The sequence below is a fragment of the Ascaphus truei genome, chromosome 17 (genome assembly GCF_040206685.1).
Source record: "Ascaphus truei isolate aAscTru1 chromosome 17, aAscTru1.hap1, whole genome shotgun sequence".
Lineage (NCBI taxonomy): Eukaryota > Metazoa > Chordata > Amphibia > Anura > Ascaphidae > Ascaphus > Ascaphus truei.
The window spans coordinates 30,411,209-30,424,375 of record NC_134499.1 but is presented as its reverse complement, the minus strand read 5'-3'; the positions used below and the strand labels follow the sequence as shown (position 1 = coordinate 30,424,375).

Sequence of the window (13,167 nt, the reverse complement as noted above, 5' to 3'; positions counted from 1 at the left end):
CTATTTAGTATCAAGTGACACAGTTGCAAAATAGGTGTAAAAATTGGCTCTAAACTCATTAAGATCATATTGCCAGAAGCAATGGGAGTTATGTCCTTTACCAAACATTAACACACAAAAGCACCAGCTTTATCAAAGATCCCCAATAAACTCCAGCCCTGAAGATCGTCTTGTCTATCCCGTTCAGGGACACAGTGTCTCTTGTGTAAGGTCATACAGAATTACAACTGAGTCTCAATATTCAGACAATCACTGGGCTGCTCAGTCCCGAATAACACAGAAGACAGATGTTCCTAAACAGCCACACTTTCTCCAAACAGCTGTGCATAGAATTGACACTGGCATGAATGAAAGTTAATGAGTAAGCAAACTGGACGCTCGCTAACTAGCCTCTTTTTTTCTTTTTGCAACCGCTGATAAATCTGCAGCTTGGATCAGATATTCCTTCCGACAACTAATATTAATCTGTACTGAATTAGAGGGTTGCCAGTGAGTCTGAAGTGGCAGCTTCAGCAGGAGTAACGCGAGAATACGGTGCAAGATAATACGCGTCTGGGCAGTATAAATTAAATGAGGCCTGCACGTCTCAGTGGCAGAGGTGCCTGCAAAGTTCCAAAATCACCGGTCACTGAAGGAGCTTATTTCCCTTCTTTCTCCATTTCATCCAGCGCTTAAGTCTGCTCAATCACTTCTTATCCCTCATGATGTTTCATCAATACTCAGTCCTCATCTGCATCGTCACTAACCCTCCCATAGAGGGGGCGGCCGGGGGTGCTAAATGGGTGACAGATGAATACTGTACAATGTATTTCTGTCTTTATTTATATAGCGCTATCTATGTACACAGCGCCTCACAGCAGTAATACACGGGACATTATAATATATCACATAATGGGAATAAGCGCTTGAGACATAAAAGTAACATTAGGGAAAGGAGACCCTGCCCCGAAGAGCTTACACTCTAAGTGATAAGTAGGGAGAACTTACAGAGACAGTAGGAGGGCGTTCTGGTAAGTGCGTCCGCAGGGGCCAAGGTCGATGAACGAGGTGTATAGCATCAGCCACGGAGCTGCCCATATGCTTTGTTACGGAGGTGTGTTATAAGAGGGGTCTTAAAGTTGGAGGGAGAGAGTGCCTGTCGGATATTGAGGGGAACGGCAATCCAGGGGTGTGGGGCTGTGAGTGAGAGGTTTTAGGCAGGACAGGGCTTTAGATACAAAGGGGGTTAGACAGCAGACATCCTTGAGCAGAAAGCCAGAGTCAGGGCAGTGTATAGTGAGATTGTACAAATGTGTAAGTGCACAGAGCTCGCCCGGTAACTCAGCGCCCGGTAACTCAGCGCCCGGTAACTCAGCGCCCGGTAACTCAGCGCCCGGTAACTCAGCGCCCGTCAATGCATGCGTGCACTGCTTGAAGTGGGAAAGCATGTGGCATTGCTGCCTCCATGTTCCAATTAACCCCAAAACCATACCATTCTGCTGTACTTGCAGGGGTCCTGCACTGAAGAGCTTGCAATCTATATAGTATAACTTGCGCAGAAACGTTGCCCGCCCAAGGTCATATGCAGTTGGTCTAGAAGAGGAAGCCCCTAGTGCAGTGACTAGCATCTTTCCCACGTCAGTGCCAAGCAGCGCATGGCTGGCCCGCCTGGCATTGAACGGTTAAGTGATATTATTGTTCTAAGGCAGATCTCTCATTTTCAATAATATATTTCCTAAATGTACATCTTATAAATAAATAAGGGTTTTCAGGAAATCGCTTCCCACACAACAGCATTAGGACAGGAATGGAATAGAACAAGGCGCTGGCAGACGACGCCGAGGTGGAAAACACGCACTCGTCTTCCACCCAAAAAAAAACGCGTTCGGAAATATATTATTGAGAATGCGAGAGTCCTGCCTGGGAACAGTAATATCACTTGTTAACCGTTCAAAGCCTGGAAAACCAAGCCAGCGGGAATGGCGATCGGGGGGTGGGATTGGGCAGATGGCTGCAGGTTCTCCCCGGCAGGATCAGCACGGTTCTTTTTCCCATTTCTCATGCCCGGCACTGCCACGGGAAAAAAGAGCGGGGATTGAGGATAAAGAACCAGGATAGGCACGGACCACTCCTGATAATTTGGTGCCATCTGGTCATCGGTGCGATGGATGGAGCTGCCCCAGCAGTGCACTTGCTGAAATTCAGAAAAATGTGTGCATATACATAAATGCATGTTATATATATATATATATATATATATATATATATATATATATATATATATATATATATATATATATATATATATATAGTTTTACACGCGTGTGTATTTATATATACACGCACCCAAAAGTGTGTGTGTGTGTGTGTTTAGGCTCACTGAGAGGCACCTTATTCAGTTTTAGCATCACTGGTCACAACCAAATAACACTAACTAGCATGTATGTAACTAGGGATATATATCTATATATCTCAATATATAGATATATCTAGATAGATTTCTATATATCACTGACAAGACCCGAAACGGCTGTCTGTGGGTAGGTTTACTGGCTATGCATCTTAACCCAGGCTGTGCTGAAAAGCTGTGCAATGCAGCAAGCACAAGCTTGTAGTGGTCCATGTTAAAATGAATTTGAAGCAAAAGGTGGCACTGTGTGCTCATTTGCATGTAATTTCCCAGAATCCCTTGCTGCAGTGGAAGCACTGCATGCTGGGTGATAATGGTGAAACACACACACACACAGTAAGATGGATCAAATCAGAAAATGTGTTGGAGCTACATGAAGGGAGGCCTGGCATCGCGCATACACACAAACGCACAAACAGTGATGCGCCTCTTCTGGTGAATGTGACTGCACAAGTAATGGAGATTACACAACGCACGTGCAACAGCCCACCATATTGTATTCCATTAATAAACCAGAGATTTGTTTTTCTGTCTCCTGTTTCAATGGGTGTTTGTGGCAGAACAGCCGAGTGCCCCTCTCCCTGCCCCTCTCCCTGCCGTAGACCCTCGCACAGGCTGCAGATCCCAGAAAGAGCAGGGGAGGGAGGCGCAGGGAGGGAGGGAGTAAATACACAGCTGACAATGAAAAACAGAGCTATCCCCCACAGGCCTCTTAATCAGCAACAATACCGCCTGATGCAACGTTCCGCCCCTCATTGCAAGGTCAGACCAATTGGGACGAGGTCAGGGGGGGATCAAGGCCCCCCCGAGAGAGACGCAGCGCAGGTTTAAATACGGGTGAGGGCTGCTAAATGGGAGCTAATAACATGTTTTGATGCAAAGGAACCTGTAGGCAACAAAACGGCAATTTCATTGGGGGGGGAGCGTGACCTCCCCGGAGACTGCACGGCTGTTATTCCAACTCCAAAGCACCACGGGGCTGCCGTGCATGGAGTAACCGCTTCCCTGCCGGAGGTCGGTGGCAGAGGGCTGGGAGGTGAGGAGGGCTGGAACGGCCTTGCATCTGCAGACCTACAATCTGGCTTTTATTTAAAAGGAAATCTTTTTCCTGTTGGACCAAATTTAGAAGTCAGACTCGCCGGCTCTACTCTATTTAATAAAAATAAAATTAAAAACAATTGCCTCCGTATTTATGGTATTTAAGAAATATTCACCAGGAAAGTTGCATTAGGCTTTCAACTCCAGCACTGGGATACCATGTGGCACACAGTACCACTGCTTTCTGTAACAGCCACTTGACCAATTGAGGGAGCGTGCGCTGCCCATTATTCCCTGGATATAACCATTCGGAGGCAGAAGTTTATGTATATTTGGGGGAAACGATTACGCTGTTCAACTTTATAGACCAATGCTGGCCAACTCCAGTCCTTGAGGGCCACCAACAGGTCAGGGTTTGAGGATATCCCTGCTTCAGCAAAAGTGGCTCAATCGAAGAGCCTCATTCAGCACAGGTGGCTCAATCAGTCCCTGCTTCAGCACAGGTGGCTCAATCAGAGGCTCAGTCAAAGACTCTGATTGAGCCACCTGTGCCGAAGTTGAAGCATCCTGAAAACCTGACCTGTTGGGGGGGGGGGGGGGGGGGGGTCTTGAGGACTGGAGTTGAGAACTCCTGCTCTACCATGACATTGCTTTGCCACACGCTGCAGGACCCTCGGGCACTGCAGAGGTTACAGATCCCTGCTAAGGAACTCTACGGCATATAAAGCAATATGATTTGCAAGACACCGCGAGCCCCGACTCGTTCCCGCAGGTCCTGGCCTCGTTCCCTCCCTTGGTCGGCTCCAATTCATTAGTCGCTGAAGCCTTTGCTGGGCGCGCGGCGGGTTCTGCTGGGAGCTGCACAATCTCTCGGATGGACGGGAGTATAAATCTAACCCATTGCAAATCCCTAATAAATAACGGAAATGCAATTTACACAGCAGCAAAGTGGCACCGACGAGACCCGCCCTGCAGACCACTGTAGGGCCGAGCTGTCACTGGACGTTATGAGGCGGGTTACCAACTCATTGAATTTATGCTGCCATTGTCTCGTTAACCTCTTCACTACTGGAAGCACACGACGTGCGCTGTGCCTCTGACATGCAGTGACAGACAGGCACGTACCAATCAATTATTAGAAATAAACATACTTCCCATCTTTATTGATCTGGAAAACTCTTCAGTGGGACTGCACCTTTATTTTACCCATGTGGCCAGCTCCACCATTCCCTAGGCACAGGCGACACGCGAAGGTCACGCTACTGATCGGTGCCCAAGAGGAGGGAGGTGACAGCCAGGAACCCACACCTGTACCTGCCGTGCGGGCGTGTCACAGAGGAACTCGGGCACCTGGAGAGTTTGTGCATCGCCAGCAATTCAGCAATGTGCGAAGCAGCCTGTAGCCGACACCACGTGTGTGCAGACTCCGCACTGGGAACGCAGCCGTGACATGTTACAGTGGCACATGGCGAGCGCGCTACCCCTGAATCTATGGAGTGATGGAGCCACGCGTGGCAAAGCCTCTTTACTTTATATAATGCAATAACACAACACCCATTTATCACATGGATAGGAGAGAGAGGGCACTAGAAGCTGTGCAATTCCTGCTATCAGTCACAGGACTAAGCCCTTTGCTACGCTCTTAACCCTTACGCTGCCAGAGGGGCCCACACTGGTTTGCAATGCAGTGAAAGGGGTGAATTTCCATGTGCTGCTACAGGCGGCTTGCACGACGCAGCAGGGGTGCAGTACATTCCCCTCTGGCAGTGAAGGGGTTTAAAGGGCACGGCGTCCGTCCTCACGTGGCCCGTGATCTGCAGTGCCTCATCCCGAAAAAATGTCATGGTAATCCAAAACAGGAAACACCTGGGAGGGACACGCACTATACACAGCGTGCGGGGGACAACGACTCCGTATACACAGCGTGCAGGGGGAGGACTCACTGTACACAGCGTGCAGGGGGGAGCACTCACTATACACAGCGTGCAGGGGGGAGCACTCACTATACACAGCGTGCGGGGGACAACGACTCCGTATACACAGCGTGCAGGGGGAGGACTCACTGTACACAGCGTGCAGGGGGGAGCACTCACTATACACAGCGTGCAGGGGGGAGCACTCACTATACACAGCGTGCGGGGGACAACGACTCCGTATACACAGCGTGCAGGGGGAGGACTCACTGTACACAGCGTGCAGGGGGGAGCACTCACTATACACAGCGTGCAGGGGGGAGCACTCACTATACACAGCGTGCGGGGGACAACGACTCCGTATACACAGCGTGCAGGGGGAGGACTCACTGTACACAGCGTGCAGGGGGGAGCACTCACTATACACAGCGTGCAGGGGGGAGCACTCACTATACACAGCGTGCGGGGGGAGGACTCACTGTACACAGCGTGCACTCACTGTACACAGCGTGCAGGGGGGAGCACTCACTATACACAGCGTGCAGGGGGGAGCACTCACTATACACAGCGTGCAGGGGGGAGCACTCACTATACATAGTGTGGCCTCGTTTCGCAGTGCGACACTTCTACTAATTAAGCTCGTCCCAGAAAAAAAAACATTCTTAGGGTGTTCTGTTTGTTTGGAAACCAAGACAATGAAACATTCGATTTCTGTCCCCCTCATGACCAATAGAAAGTTATATACCATGTCGTCCAATTCAAGGTGGCACAACCTACCACACTGATTTCCAACAGGGGGTCCGTGAGGTGTCTGAGGGGTTTGCCAAAAATTAAAAAGGGTGGCGCACAAGTAAAGAAAAGTTGGGATCTGCTAATCTCCCTGGCTGTGGGCATCCCATCCTCACCCCTACCCCTCTGCCAATAATTCCATCTATGAAGAACTGTAATGTTGGTCCCTTAAAAGGTATCAGAACCTCAACAAATCCTTTTGCCATGAGCAATACAGCCGCGTGCGGGGGACAACGACTCCGTATACACAGCGTGCAGGGGGAGGACTCACTGTACACAGCGTGCAGGGGGGAGCACTCACTATACACAGCGTGCAGGGGGGAGCACTCACTATACACAGCGTGCGGGGGACAACGACTCCGTATACACAGCGTGCAGGGGGAGGACTCACTGTACACAGCGTGCAGGGGGGAGCACTCACTATACACAGCGTGCAGGGGGGAGCACTCACTATACACAGCGTGCGGGGGACAACGACTCCGTATACACAGCGTGCAGGGGGAGGACTCACTGTACACAGCGTGCAGGGGGGAGCACTCACTATACACAGCGTGCAGGGGGGAGCACTCACTATACACAGCGTGCGGGGGGAGGACTCACTGTACACAGCGTGCACTCACTGTACACAGCGTGCAGGGGGGAGCACTCACTATACACAGCGTGCAGGGGGGAGCACTCACTATACACAGCGTGCAGGGGGGAGCACTCACTATACATAGTGTGGCCTCGTTTCGCAGTGCGACACTTCTACTAATTAAGCTCGTCCCAGAAAAAAAAACATTCTTAGGGTGTTCTGTTTGTTTGGAAACCAAGACAATGAAACATTCGATTTCTGTCCCCCTCATGACCAATAGAAAGTTATATACCATGTCGTCCAATTCAAGGTGGCACAACCTACCACACTGATTTCCAACAGGGGGTCCGTGAGGTGTCTGAGGGGTTTGCCAAAAATTAAAAAGGGTGGCGCACAAGTAAAGAAAAGTTGGGATCTGCTAATCTCCCTGGCTGTGGGCATCCCATCCTCACCCCTACCCCTCTGCCAATAATTCCATCTATGAAGAACTGTAATGTTGGTCCCTTAAAAGGTATCAGAACCTCAACAAATCCTTTTGCCATGAGCAATACAGCCACGAGACACAAAGCGCTGAACATACTGCACTGCAGAACTGCACAAGCAAGCAACATTTACATCATAACTGAAGTTCTAGTCGCATCGTCCTGTGTGCTTTGTGAAGTTATGTGTCTCGGGCATTAAATATTAAATTGCAAGCTCTGTCACTAATCAGTGACGACATTGCCATGCAAAATAAAAATCGAATATAAATGTATTTTATACATCAGTTGTAATTTTACTTTTAAACCCTTTGGCGTGGCAGGTCTCTTTCAGTGAAGAGGTTAATAACCAGGTCATTCACTAGCCCAAAATAGCATGGGGCCACACTCCCAGTTTCCTGGGCTGGTCCAGTGATGTGGAGCTGGCAGGAGTGAGTAAATCACGGGTTTCCTTTTTCTCTCTCGCTTTGCTGTTCAGGATTCAAACACCACTGTGCTTCCCAGAAACAGGAGTCCCAGGCCCGCTCATACTCTGCCTGCAGGCACTGGGGAATCTCTCCACCCCGCTCACACTCTGCCTGCAGGCACTGGGGAATCTCTCCACCCCGCTCATACTCTGCCTGCAGGCACTGGGGAATCTCTCCACCCCGCTCACACTCTGCCTGCAGGCACTGGGGAATCTCTCCACCCCGCTCACACTCTGCCTGCAGGCACTGGGGAATCTCTCCACCCCGCTCATACTCTGCCTGCAGGCACTGGGGAATCTCTCCACCCCGCTCACACTCTGCCTGCAGGCACTGGGGAATCTCTCCACCCTGCTCACACTCTGCCTGCAGGCACTGGGGAATCTCTCCACCCCGCTCACACTCTGCCTGCAGGCACTGGGGAATCTCTCCACCACGTAGAAACCATCCTTCCTTCCGTCGCAAAAAGCCACATGGGTTCCGACCAAAAGCACCAAACTGCTACCCAGCAAAGACCACAACAAAGACCACAACAAAGACCACAACAAAGACCACAACAAAGACCACAACAAAGACACTTCCGACCCTTCTTTGGCGAGAAAAAAAAGATAATGATGCAGCAAACCGCTGCTGAATGCCAATCGTGTGACATGTCCCTGCTACACTGATTACATGTTCCCTGTACTTAAAATAGATCAGTATGGGGTATGACTTCAGTGACTAAAACCTGAAGGCTATTAAGCATGCTGCTGCACTAATGCTGCATGAAAAAATGCTGTCCCCTGCAGTGGGCTCTAATATACAGTGACAAGGGGGTGCTGAAGGAGTTAAATGCCTCCCTACATCTTTTATTGACAGCTGAAATAGTTGTTGGTCCCCAAATCTAGCTGGCACGGGGAGGAGGCTGGGTCCCCAGCATTGGGAGGGGTTGCTGCGGTTGAATGGGAGTTTCATTAGTCACAGATTTCAGCTAAAACCTGTTACACATACAGCCTGATGAAGACAAAGCGCTCTATAAATGTAAAGGTCAGTGCAATCGTCTCCTCTGTCCTGTCCCCGCTGCCCCCTCTAATAGTGGCCTCCATAAGCCTGTTAAGCAGCAGACGTGAGATGGATGGCACAGGTCGGTCTGCACCCTTGTTACTGACGAGATAAAACCAATCCTGACTCATCTGAGAAATTATCCCAGGTCGCTCAGAGCACAAAGGAATGTTTGAGAAATGCAGCCTGAAAACCCCCATGGAAATAGAAAGGTGGAAACCAATCACGAGCTGGGAGTATTGTACAATTACTCAGAGCCGCACTGTCCTATGCAAATTCAGTGGTGTTTTACTAGCTGTCAGGACGCTCAGTAAATATACTCCAGACATCCAGTATACTGTGTATTCTGACATAGAACTGCACAGAGAACACAACATAACAGCTACTTATTCACTTTTCTCTTGAAGACGGGATGTGTGTGTGTATGTATATATATCTATATATATCAGACCTGTCAAACTCACTGATTTCCAGGCACAGCGTCTTCTAACTGATAAAAAACAGCACTTTTACACAAACAATTCTTTGGGCCAGAACCCCCAAATCTCAAGGATCCCCCCCACAATAACACCAGAGCTCTGCACGATATTTCATTCTCTGCATTCTGTCTGGGAATTAATGCCTTTGCTTGCATAGACTGATGCAGCTGCAGCGCTTTCCGTCCCCGTTTCTCCTCCTCTGGGCAGTGTATGAGCTCCACTCCCTGAATCAGCATTAAAAAGTCTGTTTTAAGTTTAAAAACAAAAAAACCTGGACAGCTGGAACCTACTGTCCCAGACTGGAGCGCCTGTCATACTGTGTCACCTGGACATCAGTAAGTAATGTAATGATTCTACACACTGGTCCCTTGATCTGCTCTGTCACATGTATATCCTACAACAGGGGTGCTCAACTCCAGGCCTCAAGCAATCCCAACAGGTCAGCTTTTCAGGATATCCCTGCTTCAGCACAGGAGGCTCAATCAGAGGCTCAGTCGAAGAAGACGCTCTACTAACTCAATAATAGATGTTTTTAAGCAACAGGTCTGTGCTGAGCCTCCAAAATATATAATCAAACCCTACAGCAAACTATGACCTAACACGGAAAGCACTTATCCGGGGCCCTGCCAAGATCTGTCACTTAAAAGAAAAGCTTTTCAACACGTCGCAATATTAGAGAAAAAACTATTTGCCTCGTGCTACATAAGCCATCCCTGGCAACTTCTGGAAGCTCCCCGAGTAACATGCTGTGTGTTATGGAACTAAACAATAGCTGTCCTATGGAACAATTCCCACTTTGGTGAATGAGACGTAAGTGACGGCAGCTTAGTCAGGGCTGGGAACAAGCGAGATTGTCTAGTGACACAAACTCTATGCAAAGTGGCAGCAGATGAAGATTCGTCGCACTTAGTTTGCACATGTAAACCCAAGAGGTTACTGCCAACCGGCTTTTATGCTTCACCTCCTTGCAAATGGCTAAAATGTATACATTTTGTATTACTTTACACAATTTGCCACCATGACCTCTCCAGTTCGACTGTATAATCTATCTATTAATTACCTTTAAAGAGGCAATCCAAGCAGCACTTTAGGAAAAAATAAATCTTTTTTTTTTTGTTTCAATATATGCAGCCTCTGATTACCTTTAGTGAAAGATAATTACCTAAGCTGTCGATCGATTAGTTCTCCCGTAATCGATCAGCAAAGATCCTGCTTCCCAGGGTTCACTAAATGGCTGCCTTTCAGTTTCAATCAATCCTTCAGTCAATGTAACTCAGCAGCTACAATGTATTCTTATATTACTACGGTAACAGTATCTCTTGTTACAGTTCGCAGCTCAAACTGCTGGGAATATTGGCAACAAATTCTCACAAACAGGAAAGTGTTGCAAAGATGTTGCACTGCTGGGAAGGTGCGCAAGCAGGGGGGCACAGATGAAAGTTTGCGCATCCCTGGATTAGACAACAAATGAGCAATTATGAGTTGGGGTATGTGCAAAAATGAAGCTCTGCTTTTTAGCTAAATTAAAGGGGATAATTAGAATCAGGTGTTTAAATAATTAGATCTTCTGGTGTGAGTTTGGGAGGCCCCACCCTATATAAAGATAAGAAACTTTGAGAGTTTGATCTTCACCATACAGGTGTGTGGAAACACATCATAATGCCATGATCAAAAGAAATCTGAGGACCTCAGAAAAGCAGTTATTGATGCACATCAGACTAGAAAAGGTTACAAAACCATTTCTAGAATTTGAGGCTCCACCAATCCACTGTCAGACGGATTGTCTACAAATGGAGAAAGCTCAAGACCAAAGTCACTCTACCAAGGAGTGGTTGTCCTATCAAAATCTCTCCAAGAACAAACCGGCAACTTATCCAGGAAGTCACAAAGAACCCCAGAGTAACATCTCAGGATCTGCAGGCCACTCTCGCCTTGGCTAATGTGAGTGTTTATGACTCAACTATCAGAAAAAGACTGAACAAGAATGGTGTGCATGGAAGGATAGCCAGGAGGAAACCACTGCTCTAAAAAGAACATTGCTGATGTCTGCAGTTGGCCAAAGCACACGTAGATGATCCAGAAGACATCTGGAACAATGTTCTCTGGACAGACGAGTCAAAGGTAGAACTTTTTGGCCTTAATGAGAAAAGTTATGTTTGACCAGGTTACCTGTATCAATTATTGGGACTTGGATTAAAATCTAACATTTTAGGTGAAATATGCAAAAATCCTAAAGGGTTCACAAACTTTCTCCCCACTGTATATATCTCCTTCCATGCGTCAGCATCAAGGGAGTTCCATACCAGATTTCTGCGTGTATCCCAAATAATTCTCACTGAAACACTGAACTCCGCCTCAATCCTCATGGGACCGTCATTTCAGCAATCAGGGCCAGTCCCCTAATCTGCTCAGATCAGGCTTTTTATTAAAGCATAATTCATTTTTAATTGCTGGCAGCCCTCCGATATACAGACGGCAGCATGCTTTACATGCTGAGTTAAGTGTGTCTCCCCCTTCCTACCCCCTGCTCCCCACACTCGGGGAGGAGCAGAGATACGGTCAGCAGAAGAATTGTGGGCCGTATAATTAAGATGAAGACTTTGCCCTGCAAGATCAATTGGGAAGATTTCTTTTTTTAATCAGGACGCAGGGTTTTTTTTCCAGCATCAGACTGCAGGGCTAAATTATTATATTCTTCCTATTATCAACATCATCATTTATTTATAGTGTGCAAACACATTCTGGCGTGCAGGAGGACGAAGACACCAACATCACAACACACACACTGGGCTCTAGGTATTGAAACAAGTCTCGTTTCGTTTATTTCATACAGGGAAGGTCACCCCCACCTGAAAGTTTGATGCATTTTGAATAAATTATGCAGCAATTAATACCCTCCATCATTTGCCTGCTCCTCAAATCACAAGGTGGGACGCATAGAAGAAAGCTGACGCACCTTTATTCATGGACAATGGGAGTCATTGGGTGAAAATGCTTTTGGCCCCAGTTTTGCACCCCAAGGATTCCCATGTCTTCAACTATGCAACCCATCATCTAAAAGGAACCATGTAGATGCTATTCCCTGCACTGGGGTGTTAGCATACCTGCATGCTATTTCATGTAATGTGCAGCATGGGGGGAGAGGTAACCCTTGGAGTGCAACAACCCCTCTGGCAAAGCGTAGTCACATGATCGCGACGGGCCCTTGCCTCAGAAACAGAAGAAGTCGTTATCCTCTTCCATTTCCCTTCGCCGCAGATCACGTCCTGCACTCCAGGGGAACGCAGGACGCAATCCAAGGCGAAAAAAAAAAAATTTCATGGGTGCCCCCATCGGAGTGCCAGACCCTATGACTTAGTGACAATGTCTTGGGACACCCAAAGACTTAAGGGCTTCTTCATTTTAATATCATCTGTAATTTGTATGTGCCAACATATTCCTTGGCGCAGTACAAAGTGGGAGGGAGAATAATTATCTTAATGTGTATGTACTCTTTTTCTTAGCATCTAAATAGGTGTGGACTGGAGACCCATGTACAGATGTAGCAAAGCTTGGGGTCCTCGATACCAATGAACTAACACTGCGGTGGGCTCCATTCAGAAGCATGGGCTCCATTCAGAAGCATGGGCCCTGCCAAGCTAGTCACAGCAGACACTGTCCCCAAACGCTGCAGACTTTTGCTTGTTCATCCGTGGCACAGAGGACAGAAAGTATTTCTGCATCTGTAACATTGTGCGCATGCGTGTTTTTAGCCTCTGAGTATGCAGTTTCTAAGAAGAAAGTAAAAGGAGTGTGCGGGAGAGTGCGTTATATGGAAAACCTGATTTTACATGGTATAGAATTACAGACTTGGGGTGCAACACGGGGGAAGTCTTGGAGGCGGAAGGGAGAGGAAGTACTGTATTGAGGGGGGTGGAGAGATTATGAGCAGAACGTAGACTGTGTGTGGGAAAATTAGGTCAGATGTAGACAAGAGCGGTATATTGTATAGCTTTGTAGGT

At 47.9% G+C, this 13,167-nt stretch overlaps 1 protein-coding gene across 6 annotated transcripts in view; it reads right to left on the bottom strand.

Annotated features, from left to right (window-relative positions):
- Window positions 1-13,167, bottom strand: part of PLXNA1 (plexin A1) — a 256,653-nt gene that overhangs the window by 74,692 nt on the left and 168,794 nt on the right. The window lies entirely within an intron of this gene.